The 16227-nt window shown below is 44.8% G+C and overlaps 1 non-coding gene across 1 annotated transcript; it reads left to right on the top strand.

Annotated features, from left to right (window-relative positions):
* The first annotated feature begins 11628 nt into the window (after positions 1–11628).
* On the top strand, positions 11629–11701 carry TRNAV-CAC (transfer RNA valine (anticodon CAC)). The gene has a single exon. It is a non-coding gene; the product is annotated as a tRNA-Val (tRNA).
* The last annotated feature ends 4526 nt before the right edge of the window (positions 11702–16227 follow it).

Here is a 16227-nt window from a genome sequence, read left to right as displayed (position 1 = left end):
GTGATAGTAACACCATAACTAAGTATGATTTGGAATAAAGGGTAGTTCAATAGCAGGAAAGCTATTAATGTAATTTATCACATCAGTAGATCAAAGAAGGTACCACAGTAGGAAGAGAGGAGAGGTAGAGGCCAAGCATCAGATGCTGAAGACAGAGCCCATGGGTTGGAAACATGGCTTTTCTTCTTATGTTGTGACTTTTACCAAGCAGTCTAACTTCCCTGCTCTTCAGTTCCCTCACTGTAAAATGAAGATACTAACATTATCTACTTTAGGGAGTTGTTGTGAGAAATCAATAAATTAACATTTGTAATGTGGTTAACACCGTGGCTTGGTGTTTAGTAAGCCAGATACAAGTACTTGCTTAATAAAACAAAACCCAATCATCATCTGTCTAAATGCTGATGATAAATTTATCATCATTTCCTGTTAGAAGCTTTTGATAAACTGAATAGCAGGATATTTCCTTAACACCATAAAGAATATCTATCCCAGACTAACAACTACCATCACTCCACTGAGACAGTAAACGGACAAATACAGAAAAGGGAAAGGCTAGACTATACCTGTGGTGTTGAATTGGAACTGGAGGTATTGGTATGAAACAATGGGTTTTAACAAATACAGATCACTCAGTATGAAAATAGATACGTGTATGTGTGTGTCTGTACACATACATCTATTTCTTAGCTCTGCCCACCCCGAGGGCCTATAAGCAATGACAATCCAGTAGCAGTAAGCTACTAGTATCCAGATATCAGTTTCTAAATACTATTATCCATTAAAATGAAACAGGGTTCCTTGGAGAAATTGCTGATTCCAGGGCAGAGACAGGGAAAGTACAAACTGAGCCTAGAACAGCTTCTGCCATAAAGAAAGGACATGCTTAAAAATGATGGAGACATGTCAAAAGTATTGGGAAGCCAATTTAAGGGGATCTCATGGAAAACTCTGGGACAATATGAACATCAAAATATTTAATGATAATAAGAAGTTATAACCTGTTGAAAAAGATAAAATCCATGAAGCCACACTGATGTAACTAAGCAAATACATACATACATATATACAGACATGGATGGATGGATAGACAGATAAGAAGGAAAAGCTCCTTTTTACAGAGAAAAGCCAATGAATAAACATGGAAGAAATGATGGAATTAGAAAATCACCCTCATGGTAACAACTGATTAAGGCGAGAATCATTAATGGATGCTTAAACCAGTGAGTGAAATTGTTATTTTTACATGTGAATATTTATATAGTCACTAAGAATCTCTCCATAAGATACTTATAGTGTTCACTATAAATGTCAAAATAGTATCTTTACAGTAGAGAAAACTAGCAAGCTCCACCTGCATCAAAGAATCAGTGTTAACATCATCAGTAATGGGTCAAACCATAGTATATGCCTCTCAATACAACCCACAGAGAACACACCATCGCTTTGGAAGTATTCCTGCCAAAATCACACACTCTAAATCTCATCGTGAGGAAACATCAGACAAACCCACAGGAGGGCATTCTGAAAGATAAGGGCTCTAGAATCCTCAAAGCAGTCTCCCCTCACCGCCCCTCCCAGTTCTCCAAACCGGGGCCTCTGGGAGGGTAGCTCTCCACACTAGGGGTGTTGCTGCTTTGCAGAGCCGGGGAGCTGCCTCCCCCCACGGCTTTGGCCCGACGTCTGGTGGAGAAAGGGGAAGCCGCACAGGTAGTCATGGCCGGGGGAGGAGGGGCTGGAGCCCTGGGCAGCCATCCCAGGAGATTTTCCTTGGACCGAAAGGAAGGTTCCAGAGAGCCAGCCCGGAAAGCTCTGCGAGTCAGGGCCCTTCCCCTGGACCCTATCTGGGGCAGGCGATTCACGTACATGCGTACTCCCACCCCGCCCCCTGCCCCGAATCCTCATCAGGCAGCCATGAGGTAGGGGAGAACTGGAGAGCTACCTCGGATGGGGAACAGACGGGCAAGACAGCTTCTGTCATTCCTCCAGAGCAGGCAGCGGGGACACGGAGGAGGAGGGTGCAACACCACCGTTGTCTGACTTCAAAGCCACCTTCCTTGGCTTCCCTGGTGGCGCAGTAGTTGAGAGTCTGCCTGCCAATGCAGGGGACACGGGTTCGAGCCCTGCTCTGGGACGATCCCACATGCCGCGGAGCAACTAGGCCCGTGAGCCACAGCTACTGAGCCTGCGCGTCTGGAGCCCGTGCTCCGCAACGAAAGGCCGCGATAGTGGGAGGCCCGCGCACCGCGATGAAGAGTGGCCCGCGCTTGCCACAACTAGAGAAAGCCCTCGCACAGAAACGAAGACCCAACACAGCCAAAAATATAAATAAATAAATAAATTTTTTAAAAATCTTAAAAAAAAAAAAAAAACCACCTTTTTGGGACTGCAACACCACCAGTGGTTAAGACCCCGCACTTCCACCGCAGGGGGCGTGGGTTCGCTACCTGATCAGGGAACTAAGATCCCACACGCCAGGAGGTGCAGCCAAAAAATTAAAAAATTAAATAACAACAACACCACCTTCTTAATGACTCTGCCCTCTGGACTCTCCGTGAAAGTAGACTGGGGTGCAGAGGGGAGGGAGTCTTCATGGGGGGCCCTCCAGGTCCAGATCACGTCAATCCACTCAGCTGACAGATATTTACTGAGCCTGGGACGTGGGTTCCGAATCAAAGGTTGGGCAGCCGATCCTAACAGACTTTCCTAAACTTGCATGATGACAGACATCAGGGGCCCAAGATACACAGACAGGTTCTGGGCCCGATCCCAGGCCCCCTGAGCCCTTCCCTAGGTGAGAGGCCTGGGAATCTGCACTTTTAACCGGCATTCCAGAGGCTTGTTCTCCCCGGGTTAATTTGAGAAATGGTGGCGCAGCTGTTTCCTGTTTCCTGTGCAGGTGGGGCGGGGCTGGCCTCGTTAAGGGGGTGGTTTTGCTAATCCCTCATCACCAGATGCTGCTCTCCTAACAGTGAAAAGGACAAGGAGTGGGTCTAGCATGGACCCCCAGAGCCTCGGGCCTGAGACAGGGCTGAGGCTACTTCTCATCCTAGTCGTTCCCAAAGTGCCACACGGTCCGCCTGAAAGCTCATTTGGGTGGTTTCTCCAACTTAATGAGGCCAAACCAGAACCCTTGGTTTTCACACTGGACCAGCTGTTCCCCCATCTTCCCCATCTCACTCAATGGTGCCATTGTCTGCCAGGTGTCCAGACCCAAACTCTGGGAACCCTCTTTGCATCCTCTCCTTCCCTCTTCATCCCCAACATCCAATCCATCAATAAGTCCTGGCAGCGCTCCCCACAAAACATATCCCAAGTTTGCCGCCTCTCCATCAACTCTGCTCCCACCCAGACCAAGCCTTCCTCAGCATCCCCCCCGGGCCTGGGCAAGAGACCTATCTCCTCCACGCTCCTCCTCCTCCTCCCTCTCGGGCCCTCTCATGTCACCGCCCACAGTGATCCTTTCTAAAAGGAAATCAGATCAAGTCCGTCCCCGCTTAAAACTCTTCATGGTGACCCACTGCAACTAAAATAAAATCCTAATCCCTTACTAGACTATTCTTTCCCCCAGGGGAAGGAACATTTTCGTGCAGTTCACTGCTCTGCCCTCCAGACCTGGAACAGTGTCTCCACTGGCTCATCAATAGTCGTTTCCATAATTAATTGTCTTTTACAATGACCCAGGCTGTTTCCTGTTGAGCTTTACACAAGTGAAATAGCTGGCAAGTGTGACAGTCAGACAGTGCAACACCCAAGTGGGAGGGGCAGACGGTGACTCGGGAGTGAGAAGAACGACAACGTGTCTCCACGCAGCCAGGGGAGAAGGTCAGGGCCAGGGCTCCTTCATTTGATTGGGTCTCTCCTAGCAGAGGGAAAATGAGGTGCCGGCAGGGTTTATATGATTACTGACAAGCGTGGACCCCTTGTACCTGGACCCCTGCCCCTTTAGTAGGGCAGCTTGTCAATAAGAGGCAAGGTCACAGCTTTGATGGCAAAGCAACCCCCCAGTGCTCTGGGTCTCTTTGTGGGCTTTCCAGGGCCCTAGAGAGCCCAGCTGTGCTGGGTCTATCGGCTCTCCCCACCTATTTGTGTACAGAAGATGCTACACCACAAATGACCTCATTTCTGAGAACACAGATTAGGGTGGAGGGCATCCTACGTTAAGCTGTGAGTTCTCAGACTTAAGGCTTTGCAGAGACATAGATATATAGTGACCTTTTCACTGATTGAGGGGTGGATGGCAAAGGGAAGTATTGATCCTAAAGTCCTGGATAGGAAGGCAAATTATAGGCCAGCAGTGCTGGAAGAAATGTCTATATTGAGAAAATTGACAATATGCCAGAGACTAATGTTAGCCCTAGGAATGTCCATAAGAAAAAATAGAGCAGATAATGGGGAATCTGGAAGGAACAGTTAACTGTTCATTCATCAGCGTTTATGGTGTGTCTCCTCTGGGCTGGCTTACCAGGTGCCTAGGAAGAAATGCCCCTGCTCTGGAGGCCCCATAGGACACTTCTCAGAGGCTAAAACAGAGCCCACCAAGTTGTATTGTATTATCTGGGCTGGGGGCTCCTCATGGTGGGGACTGTCATTTCTGTGTGCTAGCACAGAATCCAGTAGTGGGCAGTGGAGGTGGGGTGCCTGAAGCTTTTCCCTGGAGAAAAGTTCATCCTAGGAAAATACAACACTTTGTCACAAGATGGCACTCAAGGCTCACACAGTTTTGGACACAGTTTTGTTTGTTTGTTTTGTTTTGTTTTGCTTATGTTTTGTTTTTGAGCAGCGCAAATGCTCTTAAAGATCATCTACATCCCACCAGAGTTTTTGGGTTTTGTTCATTTTTCAGTATATGGAGGAGAATCCAGTTTTCCTAAACAGCTTTCCAGCTCTCCCCCATCAAATTCTAATTTTTCTTCAAACCCAGAATCTTGTAAACAAGCTGTAAGATGGTCTTCTGGGTTGTCTGGGCACCAGGCTGAGTTGACTTTGTAGATGGCTGTGAAACATGTGGGAGGTTTGACTTGTTGATATCTGGAAAGCATGCCTCTATTCTGAGCCAGCTTGGGCCGGGCTAGATACTGTTGCCTTGCTGGCCTTGAGCCAATAGGTCTGATCCAAGTACATTCCATGACTTTCATAGGAATTATTGGGTCAAGAAATTCCTTTACAGAGGGACTCACTAGTGATAAAGCTGCAAGCCTGAGCTTCTAGAGAGCTGCCAGTGTATGAAGATAACAGAGAGAAAAGGAGCACCGAGAGCTGAAGAGAGAGGGACAGGAGCCTGGGGACCCATCTGAGCCCCTGGATCCCTCGTGCCTGAAGGCAGCTCTGGAGTTTCCAGCTGCAACAGCCAACGTCAGCCAATAAATTCCTTTTCCGCTTAAAGCCAGTTTGAGTTGGGTTTCTCTCTCTTGATACTGAAAGAATTCTTGCTAATACATTTGGAGAAAGGTCCTTGTCAACTGTTGTGGTTTAATCAACCAAAAGCGGAGGTAAGGTTAGGTCTCTGGGGTCAGCTGTTTGCCTTTGACCCAGGAGGTTCAGGCAGCAGCTTCAGGAAGCCCAGACACAGCCTCAGAGCTGCCCAGCACCTGGAATCCAGACGCAGTGCCGGGCACTGGACATCTCTGTGCCTGAGGAGGCTGGGGGAGTAAAACAGCCTCTGAGTGCTAGCTCTGTGCAATAATGATGATAGAACGAGCATTTCAGATTTAAACAGGATCTTGAAGAGACATCCGCACCCCAATGTTCACTGCAGCATTATTCATAATAGCCAAAACATGGAAAACAATCTAAGTGCCCATCAATGGATGACTGGATAAAGAAAATGGAGATATATATGAATATCATTCAGCCATGAGAAAGAGGAATATCCTGCCATTTGCCATGACATGGGTGGACCATGAGGGCATTACGCTAAGTGCAACAAGTCAGACAGAGAAAGACAGATACTATATGATACCACTTATATGTGGAAACTAAAGAACACCAAACTCATAGAAACAGAGGCTAGAATGTTGGTTGCCAAAATGGACAGGTATAGGTCAAACGGTATAAATTGCCAGTTGTAAGATGAATAAGTTCTGGGGATCTACTGGGCAGCATGGTTACTCTAGTTAATAATTCTGTATTACATGCTTGAAAGTTGTTAAGAGGTTAGGTCTTAAATATTCTCACTACAAAAAAAGAAATGATAGTTATGTGACATGGTGGAGGTATGAGCTAAGCTACTGTGGTAATCATTTTGCAATATAAAAGTGTATCAAATCAACACATTATATACCTTAAACGTATACAATGTTATATATCAATTACATCTCAATAAAGCTGGGGGGTGGATATCATGTAACCTTTCATGAGTAATGTGTGTCAGACCCTATTCTGAGTGCCTTACATGTGTTATTGCATTTAATCCTCTCAGCACTTCTATGCAGTGAGTTGTCATCCCACCAACAGTGAGGAAACTGGGTACTAAAGAAATTCAGACTTGGCCAAGGTCACTTGCTGGTAAGGAGGGCTGGATTTGAATCTAGGCCGTTGAGGTAAGGAGCCCAAGGGAACCTCCTTCTCAGAGCTGGGACCCAGGGCCCAAGCTGGAAATGTGACAGACTACCTACTGAGTCATCTGACCCACCGCCTCAGGATCTCACAAACCCCCAGCCAGGACAGAGCTGGTCCTGAGCATGGGGGCGATGCTGAACCTGCAGGTGTGGACCAGCGGTTCTCCTGTGGGGACAGAAGTCATTGGCACAACTAGTTGAGCTTTGGAGTAAGACCCATGCCCAAATCCTGGATCTGTCACTTGGCAATGGGGCACTGAACCTCCCCGAGCATCAGTTTCCTTGTTCATAAAATGGGACTAACAAAAATATCCACTTTACGAGATTATTGTGAGGATTCCGAGAGGTCATGCAGGTAAAGACACATAGTGCTGTGCCCAGTGCCCAGTGTCCAGTCGTTAAAAGCTCATTATCAGAGTTATTGTATGTGAGATGGGGAGGAAGTGATTGGGAGACTTAAAAAAAAAAATCTGAGAGGCTCTGGAACTTTGAAAATGAGATACAGCAGTGGAAAGGTGACAATTCTATAAATCAGTGGTTCTTTGCCTGGGTAGCCCATTAAAATCACTTAGGGGAGGGATTTCCCTGGTGGCGCAGTGGTTAAGAATCCACCTGCCAATTCAAGGGACACAGGTTCGGTCCCTGGTCCACGAAGATCCCACATGCCTCGGGGCAACTAAGCCCGTGCGCTGCAACTACTGAGCCTGCACTCTGGAGCCCATGAGCCACAACTACTGAGCCTGCACACCACAACTACTGAAGCCCACGCGCCTAGAGCCGGGGCTCCGCAACAAGAGAAGCCACCACAGTGAGAAGCCCTCGCACCACAACAAAGAGTAGCCTCCACTCGCTGCAACTAGAGAAAGCCCGCGTGCAACAACGAAGACCCAATGCAGCCAAAAATAAATAAATAAATAAATTTATTTTTAAAAAATCACTTAGGGGAGATTTTTTGTAAATCCCATGCCTGGACCACACCCCTACACCAATTACATGAGAATCCTCGGGGATGCAGCCCAAATATTGGTCTTTTTTCAAAGCACCCCAGGTGACTACTGTCCATCCAGAGTAGAGAGCCGCTGCTGCAGGGCACGAGAGTTTCGTCTGGCAGAGATCGGTGAGGCCCTCGCCAGCTTTCTTCATGCAGTAGGAACGGGTGGCCTCTCCAACAGTAAAATCAAAGCTCAGGGTCCCACTCTGATAGATGAAATTTACACAAGCTTTGGACAAGTCTGTTCTCCACCCTGGGGTTGCAATTAGCAGTTCCTCCCAGCTTCAGTGACATGGTGACAGATGGATGAAATGAATACACTGGGAGATTAAACAATGAGGAAATGTTATGCCAACAAAATTAACTTGTCCAGCCCCGTTCCTTAGCAACTGCACTCTTACTTCAGGTTTCCTCCCAAAGCCTCTGGTTGTTCACACCACTCCCTTTCATTAACATGTGAGGCACAGTTATTTATAACTTTAATGAAAGGGCGAGAAAGGCGAGGAATGAGGCAAAAGAAGCTTCCAACCACCCCTCAAATTGCATTGGGCCTGCCCCAGACAAATAGGATCAAATTGGCAACTTGTAAACGGGGGTACTTATTTCATTTTCCTGCAGACGTAGCATTTGGTACCCCTTCAAGGCTTCACAAAGCAGTCCCGACTTTTATGAAAACACAGGCGTTTGCCAATCCAATCTGGGGCTGCCTTGATAGTCATCATGTGGGAGTCATGCCCTGGATGCCGGAGCACAGACCACAGTGCCCTCAGAAGAAAATCCCTTTTGTGCAGCAGGAACAGGCGCAGAGCGGGTAATTGGCTGGTTGTCAGGAGGGGGTGCAGGCCCTCGTCTTTCTAAACTGCCCAGTTGAATTGCCAAAGACCGATCCTCTTCTCAAACGAAGTCTCTCCTGGGTGACCAGCAAGACCAGGGTTTGCTGAGCTTTTCCACTTGACTGATGCAGATTCCATGGGTCTGGGTAGCAGGAATCTCTGAGATCCAGTGCCTGGCCCAGAAACTTGGCTTCCTGTGATCTCCTAATCGGATCCAGCTGTGCTCTTGGCTGCCCTGGCCTCATCATCTTATTTATTGACCACTGTGGACTTCTGGTCTTAAATGACTTTTTTTTTAAGTGTCTGCCAGAAATCTCTGCCTATAGGGTTTGCTGTTATTGCTCTGTTTTATCCTTAAAGCTGAGGTTGTTAACCAGGGTCAAGAATTCAGTGGATCTGTGAAGTGGGATCAGAAAGTAATTGACCTTTATTTTTGACTTGCTATAACTAAAATTTGGCATTTCCTTCAATTATGAGAGGCAGAGTCAAATAAGAGGCATCAGTGACTCTGTCCCCAGCAGAAATCACAGGTCATTTGACATTACACTGCAACTGTGGCAGATTCTCAAAATACCACTAATGTAAATCACTACTTCAATATTACAGTGACAATTAGACCTAGATATTTTATTTAATATATTAATAAAGCAATGGATATATTAATATATCCCAAACGTGGGTTTTTTAATATTCTGATAACCAAGTTTTAACATAATTGGTTCCCTCTGTAAAGCTATGTGTTTTATTTTATGCACTTAAAAACGTTACCTTGGAACTTCTGCTTCCAGGAAGATAGAATGCATGTACTTTTTCCTATTTCTCCTGCTAAGTACAACAAAATCCTAAATATTTTTTTTATAAATTCATTTATTTATTTTTGGCTGCATTGGGTCTCTGGTGCTGCGCACAGGCTTTCTCAAGTTGCGGCGAGCAGGGTCTACTCTTCGTTGAGGTGCGCGGGCTTCTCATTGCGGTGGCTTCTTGTTGCAGAGCACGGGCTCTAGGTGTGGGGACTTCAGTAGTTGTGGCTCGCGGGCTCTAGAGCGCAGGCTAAGTAGTTGTGGCGCACGGGCTTAGTTGCTCCGCGGCATGTGGGATCTTCCCGGAGCAGGGATCGAACCCATGTCCCCTGAACTGGCATGTGGATTCTTAACCACTGCACCACCAGGGAAGCCCCCCAAAATCCCAAATATTATAAAGAAAAACATAAGGGGGTTCTGAAAGACAGAAGAAAGAGGCAGACCAGCTAGGGACCTCAAAACCTGGGGAGTGACACAATGGTGAGTTCCCTGGGCTTTCTTTTCGCCTCATAAAGAAAAAAAAAAAAAAAGCTGGCAGACTTGGAGCTGAAAAAGCTGGCAACACAAAAATGCCACTAAACATGAGTTTTTTAAAAACCCCATTCTCTCAGGCCAAGCTCAGTAAAGAAGCTTAGCAAGACAGATAAGCTTCAGGCAATAACTGCTCTCTACTCCAGCCAAAGACCACAGGAAAACTGTGGCCACACCTATACCGGCAAAAGCTGAATGGGGAGCAGAGACTTCCACCCTCATGAGGAACCCCAACACCCCCACTGGGGTGGTAATGGGAAGGCCAAGGAGGGAGCCAGGACTTTCATCCCAGCCAGACCCTAACAAGCTCCCACCACACTCCCCACCTCCCAGCTGGGACATCTACCTCCACCGGCAGTAGTAAGGCATCTCGTCCCCTCCCCACTGGGCTGGTATCAGAGGAGGCCTAATAAGAGTCAGCACCCTCAGCTGTAACAAAGCACCTCCTTGGGTGTCAACAGAGGTCAAATGGAAAACCTGGACATCTACCTCCATCTGGCAGTAATGAAGCTGTGTCAACCCCTCCCCCTACCAAAATGGGGTCAGGGAAAGTCAGCTAACAGAGAAGGTTTAAATAAGATCCAGAGTCTCAGAATATAAAACAAAAGTGTTCAGCTTTCCATCAAAAATCACTGCTCATACCAAGAAAAGGCAAGATCTCAACCTGATTTTTAAAAAAGACACTTAATTGAGGCCAACACCAAGATGAAAGTGATGTTAGAAATATCTGACAGAGATGTTAAAGGAGCTGAGATTTAAAAATGCTTCAATGAGCAATTATGAACACACTTGAAACAAGTGAAAAAAAATAGAAAATTTCTGGAAAGAAGTAGGTCTCCTCAAATAGGTTATGTAAATAAAAACTAAATGGAAATTTTAGAACTGACAACTACAATAACCAAAATTAATAGGTTTAATTTCAAAGCTCAGTGGATGGCTCAACAGCAATATGGGGGAGACAGAGAAAAGAATCAGTGAACTGAAAGATAGAACAATAGAAAGTAGCCAATCTGATAAAACAGAAACAAAAATAGAAAAATGGACTGAAAAAAAAAAAAGAATAGAGCCTCAGGGACCTGTGGGGCTATAACAGAAGATTTAACATTTGTACCATCAGAGTCCTGGAACGCAAAGACAGAGAATGAGGCCAAAAAGCAGTAGAAGATATGCTGGCTAAAAACTTCCAAAATTTGGAAAGACATAAACCTACAGATTCAAGCTGCTGATAAAAACAGGACAAACCTAAAGAAATCCATGCCAAGACACATCATAATTAAACTTCAGAAAACTAGAAACAACACAAAATCCTGAAAACAGCCACTGGAAGAAAATGACACCCAAGTACAGGGCAAAAACAATTAGAATGACAGTGGATTTCTCATCAGAAACTGTGGAGGCTGGATCAAAATGGAACCATATTTTTCAGGTGATGAAAAAATAACTTAAAACTCAAAATCCTCTACATAGAAAAAATAGTCCTCAGGAATGAAGGAGAAATCAATGAAGATATTCTCACATAAAAGAAAACTAAGGGAATTTTTTGCCAGCACACCTACCCTAAAACAATGGCTAAAGGAATTTCTCTAAACAGAAAAGAAACAATAGAAGTATTCTTGGAACATTAGGAAGATCAAAACTGGTAAGAAAAAATAGAAAACTCTTGAGTTTTCTGAATTATGTTTGACAGTTGAAGCAAAAATTATAACACTGATATGGTTCTAAATGTATGAAAAGAAAATATTTAAGACAATTATATTATAAATGGGAGAGGGTAAAAGGACATAAAAGAAGTAAGTTTTCTATACTTTACTCAGACCGGTAAATTCCTGACATCAGTAGACTGTGAAAAGTTATACACATATAATGTATTGAATAATACCTAGAGCAATCATTAAAGAAGCTATACAGGGACGTCCCTGGTGGTCCAGTGGTTAGGACTCCGCTCTCACAATGCGAGGGGCCCAGGTTCAATCCCTGGTCAGGGAACTAGATCCCGCCTGCTGCAACTAAGAGAGCCCGCATGCCACAACTAAAGATCCCATGTGCCACAATGAAGACCCAGTGCAGCCAAATAAATAATTTTTTTTTTTAAAAAGAAGCTATACAAAAAGATACACTCAAAAAACACTATAGAGAAATCAAGTATAATCCTAAAAAAAAATTCAAGTAACCCACAGGAAAGCAGAAAAAATTTAAAAATGAAAAATAGACCAAACAGAAAACAGAAAATAAAATGACAGATGTAAGCCCTAACACATCACTAATTACATTACATGTAAATAATCTAATACTCAAATTAAAAGACGGAAATTGAGAGAATAGATTAAAGACATGACCCAACTATATGCTGTCTAAACAAATCTTGCTTCAAATATAACAATATAGGCAGGTTGAAAGTAAAAGGATGGAAGAGATATATCATTCAAACATCAATCAAAGGAGAGTAGGACGGCTATATTAATATCAGATAACATCATAAAGATGTCAGTCCTCTGCTTCCTCTCATGCATATTAACTGTGTAGAGGCATGGGGGACATATGTTATTTAGAACAAATTTGAATATACCTTCTTTTGTCTTCCAGGGAGGTGGAGAGATGAGGTGAGAAAATAAATCTCGTTTCTGCTTGTTTCCTTTCACTTACAGTGAAGAAGGGTGGAGGGAGAAAAGAAATTCTAAAATTTCAGTGTTTCTCCTGATTCTCCTCTGACACTAGTGGAGGGACCTGAAGGTGAGCACAGTTCCTTCACTTAGAGCACACAAGGTAGGCTGAGCACTGCGATGTGTCTCTCAGATCTGCCTTCAGAGAAAAGGGATGCATTCCCCAGCTGCTGGGAGCGCTGCCAGGAGACAGCCCTCAGCTAGCAGTCCCCTTCAAGCATTGCTTCTGCTGGAAAGAAAACTGCCTCCCCCAAGGTCCTGCACCCTCTAGGGACAGCTGCATCCAATGACTAATTGGTGCCACGGTATAATGGCCCAGCCTCTTGCCCCAACTCAAGACAACTCTGAAGGACCATCCGAGCTTCAGAGTAACCTGTAGGATCAGCTGTGGCCTCTATTGACAGTGATCGCAAATCAACTCCTCCCTATGGCGATCATGCTTCCTCACTTTCCTTCCACAGGTATTGATCCCAAGAGCACTTTCTAATAAATACCCTGTGTCATAATCTCCAATCTGCTTCTTGGTAACCCAATTTGGAACCACTTGTGCCAAGAATGATCCAAGAAAGCAGATACTGGCCTGGAATCTCTCAGCTGTCATGAAGACCCCATCACAGGTGGTAGGTGAAGCTCAGATAGCTCTGGGCACAAGGTGGCAGTGCAACTGTTAAAACTTTCACTGGTGGTGAACTGGAATGGTAAACCAACTGGAAGGATTACGCTAGATGGTGCAATGTATAAGATATTCAAGAAGTGCGGAGGAAATAGTGTCTGTGAAGACAGTGGAAGGCAGTTGGCTGTCACCATTTAAAATTATAACAAAGGCTGAGAGTGATTAATTGGCAATTTAAAGCTATATGTAGAATCCAGAGGGTCTTCTTGGTAGCATATGAAAAGGCTCTTGTCCTTTACCAAAGAGCAGAGAAAGCTGAGGACCAAACCCAGGACTTAATTTTAAGATTAACCAAGCTCTTAACCTAAGCATGTTTACTAGGTCAAGGTCAAGGCCCTGTTGGGAAAGAATGGGATCCTGATACATGGTATAGGGATATCTGAACTAATGCACCCAAAATCTTGATCTCAAGGTTGAGAACAGTAATGTCAATGAAAAGTCATGATTTCATGTTCAGTTTCTAGACCCAGAATCCACTGACTAAAGCAAAACCTGGTTCCTGGGAAGGATTCAACAACACCAGGGCAAGTGTACATGGTAGTGATTATCTCAGTCTTTCCCTAAAGGACCCTACAGCCATTTACTCAGATAACTGTACACTGAGGAAAAAGAAATACCCAAAAAGTTCAAGATTCTTGGGCACAGGATCCAAGTTCACACTGATACCTGGAGACCCAAAGCTTCATCATGCTTTGCTGGGGTCATTTGGGAGCCAGGTAATAAATGAAGTCTTGGCCGGATTTGACTCACGATAGCCTACCAGGTCCATGGATTCACCTAGTGTTCATTTTTGCAGTCCCCAAATAATTAGAATAAACTCACTTGATAGTTAGTATAACCACTACATTGGTCCCATGGTCTGTGGGGTAAAAGCTATCAGAATGGGGAAGGCCATCTGAAAAACTCTGAAACAGCCTCCCTCAGCCAAAATAATAAATCAAAAGCAATATCTTATTCCAGAAGGAACAGCACATATTCGTGCCACCCTTAAGGGCCTGAAGGACGCAGAGGTTGTGAGTATTCATTATCTCCATTTTATTCACCAGTCTGGGCCCTATAAAATCTAGGTGGATCCTGGAATGACATTGGAATACTGTAAAATCAACCAAGTAGTGGTTTAAATTGCAGCTGCTGTACTGGATATGGTATCTTTGCTAGAAAAGATTAATATGGTTTATAGCCTTCGATCAGGCAAATACATTCTTTTCCTTCCCTTTCAGAGCAAAACATCAGAAACAGTTTGCATTTAATATACATTTTAAAGTCTTGTCTCAGGACTATGTTAACTTTCCTGCTTTCCAACATAATATAGTCCAAAAATGTTGACTAGATGAACATCCAACAAAACATCATACTGGCTCACTATCAATGACATTATGCCAAATGGATATAATGAGCTAATTGGACCAAATGAGCAAGATAAAACTGATACATTTTGATTTTTGCCAAGCAGGGCCAGAGGACCCAAGCTTTATGAGCAAGTAGCCAGGCCCCCCATGTCATCCACCACAGCTACATCAGCACCTTTCCTTCAGCTCACACCTATGGTCATTTGTTCATCAATGGATCAGTTCAGTATGTTTGTAGAAGTCAAAAATAGATGGTGATTGCATTAGAGCCCCTCTTAGTAATGGTCTTTTTTTTTTTTTAATTTTATCTATTTATTTATGGCTGTGTTGGGTCTTCGTTTCTGTGAGAGGGCTTTCTCTAGTTGTGGCAAGCGGGGGCCACTCTTCATCGCGGTGCACGGGCCTCTCACTATTGCAGCCTCTCTTGTTGCAGAGCACAGGCTCCAGATGCGCAGGCTCAGTAACTGTGGCTCACAGGCCCAGTTGCTCCGCGGCACGTGGGATCTTCCCAGATCAGGGCTCGAACCCGCGTCCCCTGCATTCACAGGCAGATTCTCAACCACTGCGCCACCGGGGAAGCCCCTTAGTAATGGTCTTGAAAGACAATAGTGAGGTATTAATAGAGCTTCAGGTAGTATACCTGACCATCCACTTTGGGTGGAAAGATAAGTTGCCCCTGGTTAGAATATATGTGGACTCACAGGTGGTGTTAAATGGCCTGATTGGATGCAGGAACCACCAGCCCCTTCAGGGACTGCCTCAAAAGAGCCAACTCATTCAAGGTCATGCCTCCTTCCCATGGCAGCCCACATCCAATGACTGACTGACACAGGGTAGGGTTCCATGCTTCCTGTCTCCAAGACCAGACATCCTAGATATTACCATATGGTTGGCTAAGGCCTCCACTGAGACTGCCTTGCAGCTCAACTTCTCCTTCTGACCAATTACCTCCTTCCCTTCCTTTCCCTTCCCTTTCCTTCCACAGGTTGTTGATCCTCAAAGCACTCCTTAATAAACAGACTGCACGCTAATCTCTGTATCAAGAGTGTGTTTCTCAGGGAACTTAACCTGTGACGCTATCTTTGAATATGTTAAGATGAGCTCCAAGGTAAGTAGGAATTGGGGAGTGTTATGGACTGAATTGTGTCTCCCTCCCAAATTCATATGTTAAGCCCTAACCTCCAATGTGACTGTATTCAGAGATAGGGCCTTAAGAGATAATTAAATGAGGTCATAAGTGTGCAATCCTAATCCAATATGACTGGTGTCCTTAAAAGAATAGGAAGAGACACCAAGGATGTGCACACACAGAGAAAAGGTCATGTGAGGACAAGTAAGAAGGCAGCCATCTGCAAGCCAAGGAGAGAGAGGCGTCAGGAGAAACCAAATCTGCTGACACCTTGATCTTGGACTTCCAACCTCTAGAACTGTGAGAAATAAATTCCTGTTGTTTAAGCCACCCAGTCTATGGTATTTTGTTATGGCAGCCTGAGCTGACTAATACACAGCCCTAGCAAACTAATACAGACAGCTAAAGGAGTAAGTTGAGGAGATTCCCCAAAAGAGAGAAATAATGAGATGTGAGGTTAATCTTGATGGAAAGGAGATGACCAATAGTTTGGAGACTGGAGCCCAAGGGGGAAAAATGAGACCAATAGGACATTTTCATTTGGGGGGTTGCTGAGGGATTTTGTGATGTTTTAAGTACTTTATAGTATTAGGGTATAAGTCCTCCTTAGGTGAGAGGCTTGAGGGTAAATCAATAAAAAGGTGCTGAGGTCCACACAGGGCTGACCCTAAGCAGAGAGAAGAATACATCCACAGAATATA

The sequence above is a fragment of the Eubalaena glacialis genome, chromosome 1, assembly GCF_028564815.1.
Source record: "Eubalaena glacialis isolate mEubGla1 chromosome 1, mEubGla1.1.hap2.+ XY, whole genome shotgun sequence".
Lineage (NCBI taxonomy): Eukaryota > Metazoa > Chordata > Mammalia > Artiodactyla > Balaenidae > Eubalaena > Eubalaena glacialis.
This window is presented reverse-complemented; position numbering and strand designations above follow the sequence as displayed.